Here is a 23,012-nt window from a genome sequence, read left to right on the forward strand (position 1 = left end):
GAGGCAGCATGAAGTGTAGATCATGGAAGGGAGGTTGGTGTGTGTGATGGTCTAGGCTGCATCCACAACTCTCAACAATTTCTTCCCATCTTGGATGGAGCTGTTCCCAAACCATGCTGCAATGCATCCTGATAAAAAGTTTTCTAAGGTGCAACTGTAGGTTAATGAGGGTTGTTGGGTACATGCTGAACTTCTTAAGCCCTCTAAGGAAGTAGAGCCATTTGTGTAATTTCTTGGCCATTGCTTCGATGTGGCCGGTCCATGAAATGGAAGGAGATAATTTGTTGGCAGTTGTACAGGGTCTTGGTGAGACCACACCTGGAGTATTGCGTACAGTTTTGGTCTCCAAATCTGAGGAAAGCCATTCTTGCCATAGAGGGAGTACAGAGAAGGTTCACCAGACTGATTCCTGGGATGTCAGGACTTTCATATGAAGAAAGACTGGATAGACTCAGCTTGTACTCGCTAGAATTTAGAAGATTGAGGGGGAATCTTATAGAAACTTACAAACTTCTTAAGGGGTTAGACAGGCTAGATGCAGGAAGATTGTTCCCGATGTTGGGGAAGTCCAGGACAAGGGGGTCACAGTTTAAGGATAAAGGGGAAATCCTTTAGGACCGAGATGAGAAAAACATTTTTCACACAGAGAGTGGTGAATCTCTGGAACTCACTGCCACAGAAGATAGTTGAGGCCAGTTCATTGGCTATATTTAAGAGGGAGTTAGATGTGGCCCTTGTGGCTAAAGGGATCAGGGGGTATGGAGAGATTGCAGGTACGGGATACTGAGTTGGATGATCAGCCATGATCATATTGAATGCCGGTGCAGGCTCGAAGGGCTGATTGATCTACTCCTGCACCTATTTTCTATGTTTCTATAATGCAATTGAAACGTTAGCATGATAAACATTGGTGATGCTGAGTCTTGGGGTGGTGAATGTGCTAGACTCTGTTAATCATTGTGTGCTTTGTAGCCCAGCAGGAAGACTACATTTGGTAATATATATATATATATATTTAGGTCTAGAATTAATGTTCAGGTAATATGATTAGGTGTAAAGCCAATTTGAATTTGCTGAACATTTGCCAGTGAATGCATTATTTTCCATTGAATCAATTTCCTGTGCAGGGGGTTTTAAATTGGCCCACTTATGCCAATGATCCTTATTCAAACTAATGTACGTTGATTTACCACCAAGTGTCAGGCAGTGAATTTTTTTACTCCAAAATAACATTGGCCAAACAAATCTATTTCTTCCAGACGTCATTTTAACTCGGAGCAGCTGTAAGTTTGAAACAAAAGACAAATATAAAACTTCAGGTTCCTGTTTGTGAAGTGTCCAAGAGGAAGGTGAGCATAAGCAAACATCTGAACTAGAAGAAACACTTCACCATGAGGGTGGCATTCCAGTCCCTGCTGAGGAAGTGATGATACTTGCCGTGGCGACAGTACTAAAGCAGACACTGTTTATTGTTTATTCAAACCTAAGTACTCGTTAAAGAATCAAGAGGTCGGGAAGAGGAGAAGCAGTCATTATGTTATTAGTATTCATTTAATCTAACAATATTTTTGTATTTGAGCAACTCAAAAATGTTTTGCTAATTATCAATTAGTATAAAATGTTAAACTATCAGTGGTCTTCCATGCGGTCATCGTACAATTAATTAATGGTTTGAATGAAATGAGAACATTAAAAATACGTGCCAAAATTCAAATGGGATTATCATCACAGTTGGACTGCAAGGAAACGCAGTTGATTTAATGTAAAGAGGGAGAGAGGGCCTTTTTACTATATGTAGTCACTTTTGTTTCATGTTTCTTTTGCTGCCGAAAAATGGAGCATATAAGAAAGTGGTTTACTAACCAGTGACTGAATGGTCTTTAGCCTGAAAAATGAAAAAGTACGCTTTGATTTGTTTTAAGATTAAGATTTTCTCATCTTGAAAGATCTCATTTGCAGAGAATTCTGAAAAGCAATGTTTTTCACTGGAAATGGAAATTAAACAAGAGGGGAATATCTTGCTTGGTAAATTTCCACTATGAGGTTGACCCAATGGGTAGTAATTACTCCACACCAGATTTATTTTACATTAAGGCAATAGTGTGGGTCACTTTAGCACTGTTTGTCAACGTTGCATTAAGACTGAGAAGTTAGTTGCATGGTCTACAGAACAGTGGTGTTACGTTTCCTTGTGAAACACAGTAGTTATACATTGAACACTGTCATTTTAAGATGGCATTATGTTAACACTCTGCTGATTGCACGATTGCCACAATCAAACACAACAGGTACAATATTTGCAGCCGTTTTAAAGAGGCACACTATATTATGCCATATTCAATACAGTAGATGATGGGAGGTGAGAGAATGTCCTCCATGGTGAGAGGAAACTGCACAGGATGAACATCACCTCCCACAGGCATGTTCTTTGGGTATGAGGGAGGTCCTCTAAGGCTGTCACCAGGGCTCCAGTCATGAGTGCCGTCTACAAATGGCTACATTCTGAGGAGCATGGGAACTGCACCAATTCTGTTTTAGAGATTGATTCTGTGGACAACTCTCTATAATAGTGTCTTTAACACACTTTCAGTTAATTTCACAAATAACCAAAATGCCACTTTGCTCGTTGACCTATCTGTTTGTGCTCTCTTACAACAAGGCCAAATGTAAGATTGGGTAACATCACCTCATCTTCTGCCTGGGTATAATGCAGCCTGCTAAACTCAATACTGAATTCTCAAACTATAGTTAACTCACTCTTTCTTTCTATTGCATCAGAATTAGCCATTTCTGCATGCCATAATTTTAGCTTAGTTTTTTTAAACTTTTTTTTAGCTTGCTGGGCATGTCCCATAGATTTATCATTAGCAATACATCACACAAACTAAAGCAGCTTCATCGGATTTTAACTGCCCCTAATTGCCACATTAGATCATCCAGTCTCACTTCTGTATTGTGAGATTAGTGCAAGCTGCAAGGATGAATATCTACCTTCTCAGTTAAAGTACACCTCTTTGATCAAGTGCCTGGTCAACTTTTCTCATAGTTTCTTTATCCTTTCATTCAGCCATAAATTATAATCTGATTATACCTCGAGGAATTACCTCAGGACTTTATACTAGAATAATGATCAAATGCAAGTTCATTTGCTGCTTTTTAATTATGAGATTGATCTAGAGGGTGAATGACATGTATAATACAACAGATACACGATGATTTTGTCTTCCATTCAAAATGAATACACATAAGCAAAGACAACAAACTATTTAATGGAAACCTGATGGCAATTGCAACAACATCTGGAAGATGACCCTACCAGGTTATTTCCTGTTACTCTACCCTATCTCCAGAAACCTATGACTTTGTGAGCTTTGAACTAATCATGTGGGTTTGTTATGTGAAACTAGATAAAGATGCATGAAAGTAAAAGTCACCATATCTGTCGAAAGTGGGATATTTGTTCTCAACTAATTAATCAATTCATATTAGGACAATAGACATGTTTTTATGTCAAAAATTGAATAATAGTGTATTTTCAGACAGGCATCTGTGTTTTCACTTATTCTGTAAATAGTGGCCCATAGCGTGGCAGAAATAAAGGACATTTTTTCCAAAGAAGCCTCAAAACTATCCATATGCCTCCATCTTTGCTGATGATTATGACTGGACCTTGTACATACTGGCCAAGTTGCCATATTGGACCAGTCCTATATGCCTGTATTTGACATTAGCCTTTAGAGACATAGGGTGGAAACAGGCCCTTTGGCCCACCAAGTCAGTGCCGACCAGCGATTACCCCATACACGAACACTATCTTACACAATAGGGACAATGTACAATTTGTAGCAGCCAATTAACCTACAATCTTACACATCTTTGGAGTGTGGCTGGGAATCCGGAACACCCAGAGAAACCCTACACGGTCACAGGGAGAATGTACAAACTCCATATAGACAGCACCCGTAGTTAAGATCGAACCCGGGTCTCTGGTGCTGTAACACAGCAACTCTAACGCTACACTACTGTGCCGCCCTATGTTTGGTCAGCAGGGCAGTGAAGAAAGCGAATGGTATGTTAGCATTCATAGCAAAAGGATTTGAGTATAGGAGCAGGGAGGTTCTGCTGCAGTTGTACAGGGTCTTGGTGAGACAACACCTGGAGTATTGCGTACAGTTTTGGTCTCCTAATCTGAGGAAAGACATTCTTGCCATAGAGGGAGTACAGAGAAGGTTCACCAGACTGATTCCTGGGATGTCAGGACTTTCATATGAAGAAAGACTGGATAGACTCGGCTTGTACTCGCTAGAATTTAGAAGATTGAGGGGGGATCTTATAGAAACTTACAAAATTCTTAAGGGGTTGGACAGGCTAGATGCAGGAAGATTGTTCCCGATGTTGGGGAAGTCCAGAACAAGGGGTCACAGTTTAAGGATAAGGGGGAAATCTTTTAGGATCAATATGAGGAAAACATTTTTCACACAGAGAGTGGTGAATCTCTGGAATTCTCTGCCACAGAAGGTAGTTCAGGCCAGTTCATTGGCTATATTTAAGAGGGAGTTAGATGTGGCCCTTGTGGCTAAAGGGATCATGGGGTATGAAGAGAAGGCAGGTACAGGATACTGAGTTGGATGATCAGCCATGATCATATTGAATGGCGGTGCAGGCTCGAAGGCCGAATGGCCTACTCCTGCACCTATTTTCTATGTTTCTATGTCCATTGCCCTCTAAACTCTTCCTTTCAATATCTCTTTGAAAATATCTTTTGAAAGTCATAATTTTATCCACTTCTGTAGCTTCCTCTGGCAGCTTATTCCCGATACAATGAAAACATTGCCCTTGAGGTCCCTCAAATCATCTGAAGGCCATACCTTCCAGTTTAGGAATCATCTACTTGGGAATAAGACTGTGTGTTCACAGTCAAGCTGACTATACAGTGCATTCAGAAAGTATTCAGACCCCTTCACTTTTTCCACATTTTGTTACGTTACAGCCTTATTCTAAAATGGATTAAATTCATTTATTTTATCATAAATCTACACACAATATCCCATAATAAAAAAGCAAAAGCAGGTGTTTAGAAATGTTTGCAAAGTAATTAAAAAGAAATAACTGAAATATCACATTTACATAAGCATTCAGACCCTTTACTCAGTACTTTGTTGAGGCACCTTTGGCAGCGACTACAGCTACATGCTCGGCACACCTGTATTTGGGTAATTTTCCCCGTTCATCTCTGCAGATCCAGAGATGTCAGGTTCCACAGCTATTTTCAGGTCGCTCCAGAGATGTTTGATCAGGTTCCAGTCCGGGTTCTAGCTGGGCCACTCAAGGACATTCACAAACTTGTCATGAAGCCACTCCTGCGTTGTCTTGGCTGTGTGCTTAGGGTTGTTGTCCTGTTGGAATGTGAATCTCCGCCCCAGTCTGAGGTCCAGAACACTCTGGAGCAGGTTTTCATCAAGGATCTCTCTGTACTTTGCTCCATTCATCTTTCCCTCGATCCTGACTAGTCTCCCAGTTCCTGCCGCTGAAAAACATCCCCACAGCATGATGCTGCCACCACCATGCTTCACTGTAGATATGGTATTGGCCAGGTGATGAGCGGTGCCTGGTTTCCTCCAGACGTGACGCTTGGCATTCAGGCCAAAGAGTTCAATCTAGGTTTCACCAGACCAGAGAATCTTGTTTCTCATGCCTTTTGGATAACTTCAAGCAGGCTGTCGTGCCTTTTACTGATTGGCTTCCATCTGGCCACTCTACCATAAAGGCCTGATTGGTGGAGTGCTGCAGATATAGTTGTCCTTCTGGAAGGTTCTCCCATCACCACAGTGGAACTCTGGATCTCTGTCAGAGTGACCATCGGGTTCTTGGACATCTCCCAGACCAAGGCCCTTCTCCCCCGATTGCTCAGTTTGGTCGGGCAGCCAGCTCTATGAAGAGTCCTGGTGGTTCCAAAGTTCTTCCATTTAAGAATAATAGAGGCCATAGGGGGCGGTACAGTGGCGTAGCTGGTAGAGCTGTTGCATCACAGCACCAGAGACCCAGATTTGATCCTGACCTCGGGCGCTACCTGTGTGGAGTTTGCATGTTCTCCTTGTGACAACTTGGGTTTCCTCTGGGTGCTCAAGTTTCCTCCCACATCGCAAAGACGTGTGGGTTTGTAGGTTAATTGGCCTCTATAAATTGCCCCTAGAGTAAATAGGATAACATAGAACTAGTGTGAACGGGTGATCAATGATCAATGTGAACTCGCTGGTCAGAAGGACCTGTTACTGTGCTGTGTCTCTAAACTAAACTAAACTTTCCCATCACTAATGTCAGGCTCACTGGCCTGTAGTCCTCCTTGCTGCCCTTCATAAATAAAGCTACATCATTAGCCACCCTTCAGTCCTCTGGAACATCATCCGTGGCTGATGTTGATGCCAATATCCCTGTAAGGGCCTCTGCAATTTCCTCCCTAGCTTCACAACAAGGTCCATGAATATACCTCGTTAAACTCCACACTTTAAAACTGGTAATTTGACTGATTTAAGGCATCACAACATCAATGCCTCGATTCCTTAGCTTTCCATGATCTACTCCACAGTAAAAATGGATAAGCATTCATCTAATATCTCCCTCATTTCCTTTGGTTTTACATAAAAATGGCCATACTGATCTTTAAGGGGACCCATTCTTTCCCTAGCCCCCTTTTTCATTTGGTATATCTGTAGAATCTATTAGGATATTCATTTACGTTGCCTGTCAGCTCCATTGCATGTCCTCTTTCTTTCCTCCCGATTGCATTGTTAAGTGTATTCTTGTATTTGTTATAATTGCGGTGTGATTCACTTGATCCTGACGGCTTAAATATCCTCCTTCTGTAGTATTGGTGTTAGTTGAAATCTATTGCATCTTAAATCCTTTGTATCCATTGTGGTTTTGGAATCTCATGAACCTCAGTGTTGGTGCTATAAAGGTTTTGATTGTAATGTCTACCATTACTCCTTGGTTTCCTAAATCTATAGTGTTGTGACTATAATGTCTATTGTGCCTGTAATGTTTGCTACCACAGTGACATTTTCATATCTCGAGCATCTTTTTTAACTATGATGTCTATTGGTATTGTAACAATTGTCAGAACTGTAGTCCACTGTGACACCAATATCTGCTAATTGTCATATATCTTCTGATGATGATGGGTATTATAGCAGCAGCCTCCCTTCATCCCTTGAAGGAATACTTCACCCAAGTTCTTCATCTCAGTTGGTCTGACTGAAGAAGGCTCCTGACATGAAACGTTGCTTGTCCATTCCTTCAATAAATGTTGCCTGATCGCAGAGTTCCACCAGCACATTGTGTTTTGCTCGCATTCTCAAATACTTAATTGTCTCGCCCCTAAATCCTTAAAGTATCCATAAATACTGGAAGACCTCAACAAATCTTGATCACAGCAAGCTGCAATGTTAACTAATTTCTGGCTTATTTCCCATTCTTTCCCATCACCTCTAACAATTAGGGCATTCTTTCTATCCTTTGCCAACACAGAGACCGTGCTCTGCTTCTGCTGCTTCCTCTTTCCCATCTTCACCAAGCCACATAGCTACTTTGATTTTCTTTCACTCTCGTATTGAAGCACTTTCTGGTTTCCCATCCATCTCTCACCCTCTACACCAAATGTCACTTGGCCATGAAGTCCACTTCTTGCTCCCTCAGTACCATTTCCCACCAAACTTCTGACCATATTAGCCCAATGCCAATTGACTTTCTAAATTGTCTCTTTCACAGCCTGTCTTCCTCCTTTTAAATCTCCTCACCAAATATCTACATATACTCAATCCTTCATTTCCTACCACATTGCCAACATCCCTTTTTACTTTTTTAGCCCCCTAGCTCCATGTTTATTCTTCCTGTTATTTCATCCTCGAATCCCACAGAACAGATCTCTATCTCCTCATAATGCTGAACAACATCATAGTTAAAGTGATGTGGAATGCCATATCCATCCTTTGCTTTGAATTTTGTAATGATGATTGGGCACCATTCTCCATGGTCCTGCTCAGTGAAACTGCCTCCAACTTCCAAGCCTTAGGAAGGATGTCATTAAGTTAGAAAAGGTGCAGAAAAAAGAAACAAATATGACACTGAGACTGGGGGGGGGTTGTGTTATAAGGAGAGATTGGATATACTGGAGCTTCTTTCATGGAGTGTGGGAGGCTGATGGATGACCTATAGAGGTACGTAAGATTATGAGGGGCATAGATACTGTAAAGGGCCTGTCCCACGAGCATGCGACTCCACGCGACTCCATGCGGCAAGTGCGACCTAAAGGGACTGTCCCACGAGCATGCGACTCCATGCGGCAAGCGCGACCTAATGTGGTCGCTTGAGCCGTACGGCCTCACGGGGTCGGTCCCACTTCGATCGGCGGAGCCGTATGGAGTTCTGCGGAGCTGGTCCCGACATCGCGCGGGGATCCGAAAAACTGACTGTGTTAAAAAATTCCGCGCGGCAACAGCCTGCCGGCCCGCAGCCGCCTCGACACCGCGGACTTCGCTCGAACTTCATGTCACTCACTCGACCTCCGCGCGGCCCCCGCTTCTGGTTTGGTCGCACTTGCCGCATGCAGTCGCATGCTAATGGGACAGGCCCCTTTAGGTCGCGCTTGCCGCATGGAGTCGCATGCCCATGGGACAGGCCCTTAAGTTGAATGCTCACAGTCATTCTTCCGATGTAATGGAGTCTGAAACTAGAGTCTATATATTTAGAGTCAGTGGGGAAAGATTTTTAAAAAACCTGAGGGGCAACTTTTTCACATAGGATATATGTGGAATGAGTTGCCAGGGGATGTAACAGTGGCAGCTACACTTACAATGTTTCAAATAAGTTTTTCTCTGTTTTTACCATGGAGAAAGACATGAGGACCAGGGAACTTGGGGCAGTTCATGGAAGTGCCTTGAGTCAAGTCAAGTCAAGTTTTATTCGTCACGCACATAAAGTGCAGTGAAATGAATTTGCCAGCAGCGGTACAATAAAAAAGAACACATAATACACAATAAAAATTTAACACAAACATCCACCACAGCATTTATCACTGTGCTGGAAGGCACAAAGGTTTGGTCAGTCCTCCTCCATTTTCCCCCGTGGTCAGGACCACGGTCAGTCAGTATTACGGTCGAGGAGGTGCTGAAGGTCCTGATGCACATGAAGATAGACAAATCTTCTGGGCCTGATCAGATATATCTGAGAACACTGTGGGAAGCTAGGGAGTAGGTAGGTACCCTGGCTGAGATTTATGTCATCATTAAATACAGGCATGGTGCCGGAAGACTGGAGGGTGGCAAATGTTGTGCCTTAATTTGACTGGGGCTGCAGGGAAAAGCCTGGGAACTACAGGCCAGTGAGTCTAACATCTGTGGTTGGAACATTACTGGAGAATATTCTAAGGTATAACGATATACATACATTTAGATAGACAAGGACTGCTTAGGGATAGTCAGCATAGTTTTATGCGTGGGAGGTCGTGTCTCACAAATCAGATTGAGTTTTTTGAAGAGGTGATCAAAATGGTTGATGAGGGCAGAACTGTAGATGCTGTGTATATGGACTTCAGCAAGGCATTCAAAAAGGTCCCATAGGCTACTCTGGAAGATTAGAGCATGGGATACAAGGAGACATAGCTGACTGGATACAAAATATAATGGCAGGAAGCAGAGGGTGATGGTGGAAGGTTGCTTCTCAGACTTGAAGCCTGTGACTAGTGGTGTGCCTCAGGGTTCAGTGCTGGGCCCATTGCTGTTTGTCATAATTGATCTCCTATCCAATGATTTGGATGAGAACGTGCAAGATATGATTAGCAGGTTTGCAGATGACTAAAGTGGGTGGTATTGTAGATAGTGAAAATGGTTGGTTGGGCAGTTGGGCTGAGGAATAGTTGATGGATTTTAATACAAAGAAGTGTGAGGTGTTGCATTTTGGGCAGTCAAACAAGGGCAGGATCTATACACTGATTGGCAGGGCTCTGGAAAGTATTGTAGAGTGGAGGGATCTAGGAGTGCAAGTACATAGTTCATTGAACGTAGCATCACTGGTAGATAGGGTTGTCAAAAAGTATTTTGGCACATTGGCTTAATCGGCCAGGGTGTTGAGTATAGAATTTGGGAGGTCATGTTCCTGTTATATAAGATATTGGTGAGGCTACATTTAGAGTGTTGTGTTCAGTTTTTTGGTCACTATGTTACAGTAAAAATGTTGTCAAACGGGAAAGGATGCAAAGATGTATGAGGATGTTGTCAGGTCTCCAGGGCCTGAGCTATAGGGAGAAGTTGAGCTGTCCAGGACTTTATTCCTTGGAGTGCAGGAAGATGAGGGGTGATCTTATAGAGGTGTACAAGATCATGAGAGGAATTGATAGGGTAAATGCATAGAGTCTTTTGCCCAGAGTACGGGAATAGAGAACCAATGGACATAGGTTTAAGGTGAAGGGGGAAAGATTTAATAGGTACCTGACGGGGAAACCTTTCTACAAAAATGGTAGTGTGTATATGGAACGAGTTGTTGTAGGAGATAGTTGAGGTAGGTACTATCATGACGTTGAAGAGACATTTGGACAGGTACGTGAATGGGATAGGTTTAGAGGAATAAGGGCCAAGAGTCAAGAGTGTTTTATTGTCATATGTCCCAAATAGAACAATGAAATTCGCACTTGCTGCAGCACAACAGAATATGTAAACATAGTACACTGTAAACAATATGATAAATGAGAGAGAAAAAAGTTAAGTGTGTATATATACACATACTCACAAGTACACACATACTGTATATATATATATATATTTACGCATATTTACACACATACATATATATACATACACACATCCTCAAAAAACAAACAATAGTAGTGCAATAATAATAGTAATAATAGAATGGAATAGAATAGAATGCCTTTTATTGTCATTCAAACAGCTTGTTTGAACGAAATTGCATAGTCTACAGTCTTACATTACAAATAAACCCAAGACCCGCACTTAACACACTTTACACAAACGTCCATCACAGTGCATCTCCAACACCTCTTCACTGTGATGGAAGGCAAAATCTTATCCCTTCCCTTTGTTCTTCTCCCGCGGTCCAGCGGTCCACCTGCAGCGTCGAGGCGAACTGGGGCTCCCGATGTTAAAGCCCCCGGCGGGTGATGGTAAGTCCTGTGGCCGTTTAAGCCGCGCCAGGCGATGTTAGGCCTCGCTCCGTGTCCTTTAAACCCAACGTTTCCAGCAGGAGAAGTAGCCGTTGCGAGAGCTCCGAGAAGTGGCCTCCCACCAGGGACCTGCGAGCTCCCGATGTTCCTGTCCACCGGGCCTGCGGCCGGAGCCTCCAAATCTCCAAAGTCGGGTCGCAGCCGCGTGCCACCACAGCTCCTCCCGCTCCGAAGTCGGGCAGCTCCACGATGGTGAGTCCGCAGGCTCCGTGACTGGAGCCCTTAGGCTGGTCCTGGCCGGACGCTCCTCGATGTTAGGCCCAACGACACCGGAGACCCGACAGGGAAAACGTCGGGTCCCCGTACAGGGAAGAGACTAACGGTTCCCCTCCCCCCCCCCCCCCCCCCCACATATACACAGCTAAAAAACAATAAAAACTAGAGTCAAGTCATGCATTTAATGAGACAAAAATTTAAAAAATGACAGACGGACTGTAGTCAAGCCGCTGCCGATAGGCGCTGCCACACCACATCAGACATAATAATAGTCTATTGCAGTTCATAGCTTATTTGAGGTTGAAGTGTTTAATAGCCTGATGGCTGTAGGGAAGAAGCTGTTCCTGAACCTGGACGTTACAGAACAAGGGGTCACAGTTTAAGGATAAGGGGGAAATCTTTTAGGACCGAGATGAGAAAAACATTTTTTCACACAGAGAGTGGAGAATCTGTGGAATTCTCTGCCACAGAAGCCAGTTCATTGGCTATATTTAAGAGGGAGTTAGATGTGGCCTTTGTGGCTAAAAAGGATCAGGGGGTATAGAGAGAAGGCAGGTACAGGATACTGAGTTGGATGATCAGCCATGATCATATTGAATGGCGGTGCAGGCTCGAAGGGCCGAATGGCCTACTCCTGCACCTATTTTCTATGTTTCTATGTTACACTGTTCCACCCCTATTTCACCATAGTTGTACTCCAATATCCTCCAACCTACATAATTGTCAATTGATGTAAACGTCTACAGACAGTATCATATTCTGTTGGTGGACTTCTCCTCTCTTTCTTGCCCCACATGAGCTTCTGGTCCCCAACATCTCCACCAACTTGACTTTTCAGTGAAACTATTTACTAGAATTTCTTTCTTTCCCGATATCTCTCCAACTCCTTTAATTTAAAATGAATGTTGTCATTCCTTCCCTTTTTATCGGCCTTGAAATGTTCCATCTTACTCACACCTTAACACATTCTCCCACATCATTTATTTATAAGGATAAAACTCAATGCACTTTAGTTATGTGTTTTGATTATCTCTCATAATAAAGTCAACCAAAATTATAATTAAGTGTAAAAGTTACTAATGCCCCTGTCCCACTTAGGAAACCTCTGGAGACTTTGCGCCCCACCCAAGGTTTCCGTGCGGTTTCTGGAGGTTGCAGGTGGATGCCGGAGGTTGCAGTTAGTGGAAGCAGGCAGGGAGACTGACAAAAACCTCCGAGAACTGCATGGAAACCTTGGGTGGGGTGCAAAGTCTCCAGAGGTTTCCATTCAGGTTTCCTAAGTGGGACAGGGGCATTACAAATCAAAGATAATCAAAATTAATTCTAGAAAAAAATGCTATGTTAAATTAAACAAAACAGCCAAAGCTTAGTGTTAAATTATCCCTTTGGGGACCAGCTATATGTGTCTTCAGGCATGCTTCTAAGTTGTAACGAAAGTGACACAAGACCTGGCGAACTCACACAATCTGGTAAAATACCTCATGGAATTATATCCTGGTTCAATAGGGCATCTAAAGAAAGCAATAGGATCAGTACGACCAGGCAGTGCAAAGCCTTTGTTTGTGTGAGTGTTAGTTTTAAGATACCTGATCCGTTGCTTTTGGATGTGTTTGCTTGCTGCTCTGGGTCTCCCTGCCCTGGCCTATCCAGTCTTCTATCAATATTTTGCTAGTCACATATGTGCTAGAGTGCAGAAATGAGACCCAGATAGAAGTCTAACAGGAAAAGGTTTGCCCTTAGATTAAGTTTCATTGTTTTCCACATTAGGAATCATGCTGACTTTAAACAGTGTCTGGATTTAGTTGGCAATGCATGAAAAAAAAATGAAAGGTAGAATTAAACAAAAACCTTGACATCAATTAGTTAATCATGGTTTCCATTCTTACAAGGCTTCAATAAGGCTCTAAATAAAATGAAGCCAGTCTGAGATCAGATATCTCCAGAGTTTACATTTTGTTTTCAGAACTGATTCAATCTTGAAGTTTTACTGTTTAACAAGCACCCAAGGTGACGGGACCACCATTCATGTATCATATGGTCTATCAGTAATCTAAAGTCATCCAGCCGTGCCTCCCATAAATAAAACTCTTTAAATCACCAGACCCAGAGGATGTACAAAACAGTAGTCTGCCACTCTCCTTTGATGTCTTGAAGAGATAATTTGGAAACTTACAGATTGTTCCGTCCCAGCAAGCACTGAGACTGAACGATCTTATTGTTTATCGGAATGGATTCAATCTCTGCTGAGTAGCAATATGTCAAGGCTCCCTGTTATCAGGTGCTGGAAGGCTCTTTCCTGCCTTACACATTGCACTGACAGTTATCCAGACTGGCATGTCTTTCTTTCAATTGCTAGATTAACACCAGATAAACTAAGCATAATCAACATGTACTGCTTGATATAATAGGAATTGTAGGACAGGATTATTTGTGGACAATATCTACGTGGTAATCTAAGTGGACAAGATTATTTTGAATTATTCCTCCGATTAACCCTTGCATCCTCACTCTAAAAAATTGATAGCCACGCTATTTGTGAATTCATGAAATATGTATGACAGGCTTTATCTGCACATTAAACAATGCACGCAAACTCTTACTCTAAATAAGCTATATTAGAAAAATCTTGAGAAGCACAGCAGTTCATTCAGCATCCATGAAGAGAATGGACAAGTTCTTGTTTTAGGTATAGATGTTTATTTTAAGAAAAGTCTGCATCCAAAATATTTCTTGCCTGTTTTCTCCACAGATAATTGGCTAAACTGTTGTGTTTTTATCTGCATTTTTAGTATTGTTTCAATATCCTGCATGTGCATTATTTAGCTTTTTACTATAGTGCCTTCAGGTTTTGCATTAAATGAAAATCACAATCCACTGTGATGTTCCTATCATTGCATCTAATTAATCCATATCTATTTCTGAAGCTCAAATTCCTGTTGACCCTTTTAAGTATCTAATGCAAACAGAAGGAACATAAATTAAGATTAAGCCTAAGATCTTGCAATCAATGTATTTACTGGTATCTAAATTATCTCCTTAAAACATATGGGGAGACTGATGATATCAGTTCAGTATGACTTCAATCTCTCTGCTCCATTGAGTAAAGGGCTTCATTTGGTGCTAAAGCAATGAGATAATTTATGGCTTCAATGGAAATCAATTGTAAATCAGATTTATCACTACCCTCATTTATTTTTAGTGACAATAAACCAAGTTGCTTTCACACATTTGTTTCCAGAGTGGCTTTAACTTTCCGTCAGAATGCACAAGAAGCTGCAATTATATACATATTAAAAAATGTTTAATACTTTGAAATAATATGGGATAAAAATAAAGAGTGTCCTTAACTTCGGAAGCTGGAGGATATCTGGAATGTTGTTTAAATTTGCATATTGAGGACTATATTCTCTTAAGTGGTGGATGTCGTAGCTTGAAAGTTCTCCACCCTGCTGGGTGGAAATGGATATCTATTTATCTTCTTTTCCATGACACAGTCAACATCAGGAAGACACCTCATGTAGAATTATAAGCTCTCCATAACATCTTCCGAGGCAGCAATATTGGTAGCATTTTCCCATCCTCATAGGTTTTTATTAATATTGTTTTTTCTCTGTTCCTTCCATCATTATTTCTTGTTTGTATATTTTCCCATTTTTCCTTTATTACTTTTCCATGTGGTTATATTGTTTCCCTTTCCTCTTGTACTTCTCTCAGTTATAGTCATAGAGTCATAGAGTGATACAGTGTGGAAACAGGCCCTTCGGCCCAACTTGCCCACACCGGCCAACATGTCCCAGCTACAATAATCTCACCTGCCAGCATTTGGTCCATATCCCTCCAAACCTGTCCTATCCATGTACCTGTCTAAATGCTTCTTAAATGTTGGGATAGTCCCTGCCTCAACTACGTCTTCTGGCAGCTTGCTCCATACAATACAATATACAATACAAATTTATTGTCATTGTCAGCTTGCTCCATACATCCGCCGCCCTTTGTGTGAAAAAGCTACCCCTCAGATTCCTATGAAATCTTTTCCCCGTCACCTTAAACCTATATCCTCTGGTCATCAATTCACCTACTCTGGGCAAGAGACTCTGTGCATCTACCAGATCTATTCCTCTCATAATCTTATACCCCCTCTATAAGATCAACCCTCATCCTCCTGCATTCCAAGATAGAGTATTTTCATCTGTTTTCTCGCATGTCTATATATATTTATCCTTAAAGATTAATTATTTCACCACTCAGCTTTTTGCTCATTAACAAATCACATTAACTCACTTCTTTACAAATGATATTTGCCAGAGCTACCAGGCGGCGCGACTCTCGTCAGCAGCGGCCTCTGCAGTCCGTCTGCGTTTTTATTATTTTATGTCTATGTTTTTATGTAGTTTTTGTTATTTTTGTTGGGGTATGTGTGTGGGGGGGTGGGGGTGGTGTGGGGGGGAGGGGGTAACTTTTCAATCTCGGGACCTTTTCTTTGTCGGGTCTCCGTTGTCGTTGGGGCTGCAACGAGGAGCGGCCTCCAACAGGAAGACCGGGGGCTCTGGTGCCGACTACTGACCTCACCGTCGCGGAGCTGGCCGAGTCCAGAGCGGGTGGAGCTGTGGTGGACGCTGCTGCGGCCCGACCCCCGGAGTTTCGGTGGCTGCAACTGCGGGTTTGGCGGACGGCACCGGGAGCCCGCGGGTCCCAGGAGGGAGACCGCTTTTCAGGACTTCCGCAACGGCGACTTCTCCCGCCCGAGTTGCGGGGTTGAAGAGCTCCTGGAGCGGGGCCTTACAGCACCGCCCCGCGCGGCTTGGAATGGTCGCGGGACTGCGAGCGCGCGCCGGGGGCTCTAACATCAAGAACCCGGTGTGCGACCTTGCATCACCCGGCGTGGCTTTAATGGCCACGGGACAATTCGCCATCGCCAGCCGGGGGCTTTGACTTTGACTCTGACATCGGGGGGGGGAGTGCAGTGGAGAGAAAAGTTTTTTTGGCCTTCCATCACAGCAATGTGATGGATGTTTATGTAAATTATGTTGTGTCTTGGGTCTATTTGTTTGTAATGTATGGCTGCAGAAACGGCATTTCGTTTGGACCTCAAGGGGTCCAAATGACAATAAATTGAATTGTATTGTATTGTATTGTATTGTAAGAGATTGGCTGAAACTAATCCTGATTTGATGGAAAATTAAGATTCAAGAGTAAGTGTCTGTGGCGATCGCTGGTTGACGTGGACTCAGTGGGCCGAAGGGCCTGCTTCTGTGCTGTACCTCTTAAGTGTAAATCTAAATCCGATAACAATCAAGCCAAACTCAATGATATGTTGACAAAAGGAAAAAACTGAGTGCAGACCATAGATCTCAACATTGTAGCACGCCAGTTCCACTGACAAAGTTCAATGTTTACCATGAGGTAGAGGTGAATGGTGCAGTACTCTAGCTTGTAGAAGAACCGTTCAGGACCTTGATATCAGAGGGGAAGAAACTATTCATGAGTAATTTCTTCACTATCCATTATAACGTCCCCAGTTTCTGACTGTCAGGGAACATCTTTTGTCTTTTTCTAATCTTTTTACTGTTCATATATCAATAGAATTTTTTACAGTCATTGTTTCTGTTCCTTGCAAGCTTACTTTCACATATTTTTCCCATCTTAATTAATCCCTTGGTCCTCCTCTGCTGAGTTTTAAACTTTTCCCAATCCTCCAGTTTGTTACTTTTCAAGCCAATGTATATGCTCCTTGAACCATCCTCTATCCCTAATTCCCTGTATTAGCTACAGATGAATTATCTGTCTTGTTTTATTTTTGTGTTGGCATGAATAAGCAATTGTCCCTCTTTGGTCACATCTCCGTAATCACAATTATATTGTATTGGTTTGCTTCTATTTCTTTGGTTAATTCATCTACTTTATTCCAAATATTCAGTTGACATAAAGCCATCATGCTTGTTTTTATTTAACATTCTTCATACTCTTAGAATTATGACCAAACTGTCCAAACTGAGGCGTATGTATCACCTTTCCGATGAGACATTAAATTGAAGACCCGTCTGGTCTCTCAAAGGTAAAAGATCCCATGGCACTATCTTGAAGAAGAGCTGCAGAGTTATCCTTGCAATGTTATCGTTTATTTAGCCTTCAGCCAATGTCATTAAAAACAGTTTAACTGGTCCCCATCAAGTAGCTGGTCGGTGAGGTTGCTATGCACAGATTGACTGCTCTGTTTCACATTACAACAGTGACTGTGCACAAAAAAATTGCATCGGGTTTTGGATATCCTAAAAGAAATGCAAACTATGTAATATAATTGGAGGCATTTTCTTTTGGTGCATAGATGGATATTGGTGAGAAAGGACAGGAGCGTGGGAATTCCCAGGCAGAGTACACCCAAGGATCTCATATATTTTACTCCCCAACTTTCTTTCTTTATTCTCTTCTAACAGCCAAGTCTGCCCCTGCATCAGTGCAGGGGAAACATTCTTTAGTGGGACGCCCATGATCTCCATTGTTAGAGAGCTCAAGGTTCAGAAAAGGGATCTGAGCACATGGGAGGAAAAGACAAATCAAAGCTCTGTGGTTGAATCTGCTACAGGCATAGGTGTTTAACAAATCTTATGTTGATAATGTTACAGTACTTACAGTATTGTAGTAAAAATTATCACTGAAACTGATATTCTGTTTCAGTTTTATGTTGCCCATTCTCATTTGCTGACTTCTGAAGAAGGGTTTCGGCCCGAAATGTTGCCTATCTCCTTCGCTCCATAGATGCTGCTGCACCCGCTGAGTTTCTCCAGCATTTTTGTGTACCTGCTGACTTACATTTGAGTTTATGGCAAAGAATGGCAATAAAGGGGGCTTTTTCTGGTTGGAGTTCCGCAGGGACCGCTACTCTTCACTTTGTATAATTTGGATGAGGGGATCGAAGGCCACATTTGCGGATGGCACAATAATAGGTGGAAGGGCATGTAGTGCAGAGAAAGCAGGGATGCTGCAGAAAAACTTGGACAGGTTGGGAGAGTGGGCAGAGAAGTGGCAGATGGAATATAGTGTAGCAAAGTGTGGAGTCATGCATTTTGGTAGTAGGAATAAAGGCATAGACTATTATTTAAATGGGAAGAGAATCCAGAAAACGGAGGTGCAAAGGGACTTGGGAGTGCTGGCGCAGGATTCCCAAAAAGTTAATCTGCAAGTTGAATCGGTAGTAAGGAAGGTAAACACAATGCTAGCATTTATTTCAACAGGAATATTATACAAAAACAGGGATGTAATGCTGAGGCTCTATAAGGTACTGGCCAGGCCGCATTGGGAATACTGTGAGCAATTTTAAGCACCATATCTGAGGAAGGATGTGCTGATCCTGGAGAAGGTCCAGGGGAGGTTTATAAGAATGATCCTAGGAATGAGTGGGTTCGCATATGATGAGCGTTTGACGGCAAGTGGCCTGTACTCGTTGGAGTTTAGAAGGATGAGGGGGGTTCTCATTGAAACGTACTGAATAGTAAAAGGCTTGGATAGAGCAGATGTGGAGAGAATATTTCCACTAGTGGGAGAGTCTAGAACTAGAGGTCATAGCCTCAGAATTAAAGGACTTTCCTTTAGGAAGGAGAAGTGGAGGTATTTCTTTAGTCAGAGGGTGGTGAGTCTGTGGAATTATTTGCCACAGAAGGCTGTGGAGGCCAAGTCTGAATATTTTCAAAGCAGAGATAGATATATTCTTGATTAGTACAGGTGTCAGGGGTTATGCGGGAGAAAGAAGGAGAATGGGGTTAGGAGCAAGGAGGCAGGAAAAATATCACTGCTCAACTTTGAAATAATGCTGCAAGGTCTTCGCCATCCACCTGAAGAAACAGAGAGGTTTCATGTTTCATCCAAAAAATGGAGGTACAGTACTGTGTCAGTGCTACATTGCAGTGCAGACTAAATGTTGTGTTCACAATAATTTTATTGCATAGCTTTAGGCAATATTGATGGGGTTCCACACAGGAGTTATGAGACATAGAGATAGAGTTGTACAGCATAGCTACGAGATCCTCCACCCACATTATCTATGACGAACATGATGCCAAGATCAACTCTTATTGGCCCACATATAAATCATATCCTTCCATTCCCTGCATATCCATGTACCTATCCAAATTGCCACAACATATTTGCCTCCACTATCGCCCTTTGCAACACGTTCCAGGCACTCACCACCCTCTGTGTAAAACACTTGCCCCACATATCTCCTTGAAACTTTCCCCCTCTCATCTAAAAGCTCTGTCCTCTGGCAGTTGACATTTGAAGAGTGCATTCTTTGGGTCATTTTAGCCACTTTTAAAATCTGCTTTCAGATCAAAATAGATCAGAGGTCCTGGACTGCTGCAGGATGTAAATATTGTGGCACTTCCCCTCCGATTGGTAGACACTTGCAAAAACTAATTCTTCCAAGGTACACATTAATAAAATTGAATATTAGCAGATACCCTGGATCTGTGAGGGCACAGATTGCCACAAGTGTGTAGTTGATCACGCTCTCCATCTCTGAGAAGTCAATTGGTAAAACAAGTCTGAAATCCTACTTGTGCTGGTTAAGCCCACTTAAATGCTGTCTCTGGAAAAATGCTCATCAGTCGTTGTCCTGCCTCATGCATTTATGTGCAGATCCCAGATAATAACCAATAACATCCAGGAAGGATCTCTGGACAAGAGAAATGAGGTCACCAGGCAACTTTCACAGCTACCAGACTCAGCAGGCACAGCAATAGCTACTGATGCTTGCATACAACCAAATATGAGATTATAAAAAGCAAGATTCAGGCTGTACCCCCTCTTTGTCAGATTATGCTGCTTGTGAACTTAATGCATTTACCCCCTCCCCTCTCTGCCGTTCCTTTCTCTGCCACAGCTTAGTGCTGTACCACGTGGGGCTCTGCAATATAGTTGCTCCACTCTGCGCTACTCCTCCTCTGATGAACACTTCACATTCTCTCCTCAAATATCACTGCTGCAAAGAGTCATTTTAATTTTTAACACCTTTGGAAGTGAAAATGTGTCAGTTATTGATGCAAACAACTACCATTCCAAAAAACATAAATTTCTTGACAGGTGCTTGTTCATTTATCTGTCATGCGTCCACCTTTGTGGAAAGAGCATAAAGGAAAACTACTTTCATCTCAAAGGGGTAGCTTGCTGGCTGCAGATGGCTTGGATCCATCACCCTAGTGAACTAGAAAGAGACATTTAAAAAAGAAAATAGTGACAATGTCATTACCAAAGCTCAATTTCAAGTGACCTAATGGGCTCAGAACTGAAGTCCAATCCAAAAGCTATAATGCAATTCATCTTGATCTTTACATCACTTCATGTAATCTCCTCAATGCACCATTTTGCCAGCAATGTGGCAGCAACGTAGCTGTGAGCACTGGCCGTTCATGTCCATTTTCCTTCCTTTTAATTTGCCTCATAAAAAATTATGCAACCTTCTCACTCACAAGTTTCAGGAAATCAGTAATCATATGAAGATGGGTCACAAACAGCTATTCAAAATATAATCAGAAATCTTTTTAAACAAGATCAGCAATAACTTTTCTCTCCCGAGGGGCATCTGTGGATGCAATGAAACACACTCTTCCAAACCCACAAGTGGGTGCGTTGACATTGGTTTTCAATCACTTGTTTCTTTGCCCATTTTAATTACCCTCCAGAAGCAAAACCCACATCCAGCATTAAAATTCAGCCGTAAAATTCCTCTGTAATGGTAAGAATTATTCCAAATTATATGATAAAACAGAGTTTAGAAACAGAAACATAGAAAATAGGTACAGGAGGAGGCCATTCAGCCCTTCGAGCCAGCACCGCCATTCATTGTGATCATGGCTGATCGTCCCCTATCAATAACCCGTGCCTGCCTTCTCCCCATATCCCTTGACTCCACTAGCCCCTGGAGCTCTATCTAACTCTCTCTTAAATCCATCCAGTGATTTGGCCTCCACTGCCCTCTGTGGCAGGGAATTCCATAATTCACAACTCTCTGGGTGAAAATGTTTTTTCTCACCTCAGTCTTAAATGACCTCCCCTTTATTCTAAGACTGTGGCCCCTGGTTCTGGACTCGCCCAACATTGGGAACATTTTTCCTGCATCTAGTTGTCCAGCCCTTTTATAATTGTATATGTTTCTATAAGATTCCCCCTCATCCATCTAAACTCCAGTGAATACAAGCCTAGTCTTTTCAATCTTTCCTCATATGACAGTCCCGCCATCCCAGGGATCAATCACGTTTATAATGCAGCAGAGTACAATATTTGTCTTATCTGAGGTGTTATTAAGTGCAAATATTTTTATAATTAAAATTTTATAAGCATTTTTAATTTATAGAAAAATATATAGAAATTGGTTAACGATTAATTTTTCTTGTTAATACAATTTTAATTTATGTTTCAATCTCTACATGATAGTACTTTGGGCTTGGAACTAACTAACAGCGGGTTAATTACACCAACATTAGAGTTAGCATAAAATCTAATATTGCAGTATTGATTGCAATAATATTTCAAAAAAATAGGGTGAGATTTGACTGCCTTTTGTGATTGTAGCAAAGTGTATTCACAAAGAAGACTTGTGAAGACAAAGAAGACAGTGAACATGCAGGTTTGTATGTGTTACGAATACCATAAAAACAGAGTTATCTGACACTTCACTAACAGGCACTCGCTAGTGAGTGACGTGCGTCTGAGCAGCTCTGCCAAGGAATCACCGTGGCCAACATCAGAGCAGTGCTGACATCAGAGCAGCGCTGAAGGAGCACCTGGGCAGCCACCAGGGCAGCCCTGAGGAAGTACACAGCCCTACATCAGGACAGCAAGGAGGGAGTGCCCGGATCCACATCTTGTTAACCGGAAGTGGTGGATAACCTAACTTTCCCAGCACTTCCTAACAGAAAAAATCACACCTCACAATGTTATTCTCCAATATTAGTCAAGAGAGTCAAGAACGTTTAATTGTCATTTGTGCTGAAACAGACCAATGAAATTCTTACTTGCAGCAGCATAACAGGTCCACAAATACAGGGCACATAGGTAATAGGTGATATTAAAGATAGACACAAATGCTGGACTAACTCAGCGGGACAGGCAGCATCTCTGGATAGAAGGAATGGGTGACGTTTTGGGTCGAGACCCTTCTTCAGACTTGACCCGACCCAGAACATCACCCATTCCTTCTATCCAGAGATGCTGCCTGTCCCTCTGAGTTACTCCAGCATTTTGTGCCTATCTTCAATGTAAACCAGCAACTGCAGTTCCTTCCTACACAATAGGTGTATTGAAATTAGTTATCAGGTGATGTTCTAAATTTATGAATCACATATGAATAAAAATATTGGTATTGGTTTAATATTGTCATGTGTACTGAGACACAGTGAAAAGCTTTGTTTATGTGCTATTCAGTGCAATTATATTATACATACGTACACCTTTTTAGTCATACACAAGTGCAAGAGAAAACTACCAGAATGCAGAACATTGTGTTACAGCAATTATAGTGGCCAATTACAGAGAAAAAGTCCAAAGTCCACAATAAGGTGGGTAG

This window comes from Amblyraja radiata, chromosome 1 (genome assembly GCF_010909765.2).
Source record: "Amblyraja radiata isolate CabotCenter1 chromosome 1, sAmbRad1.1.pri, whole genome shotgun sequence".
NCBI classification, from domain to species: Eukaryota; Metazoa; Chordata; class Chondrichthyes; order Rajiformes; family Rajidae; genus Amblyraja; species Amblyraja radiata.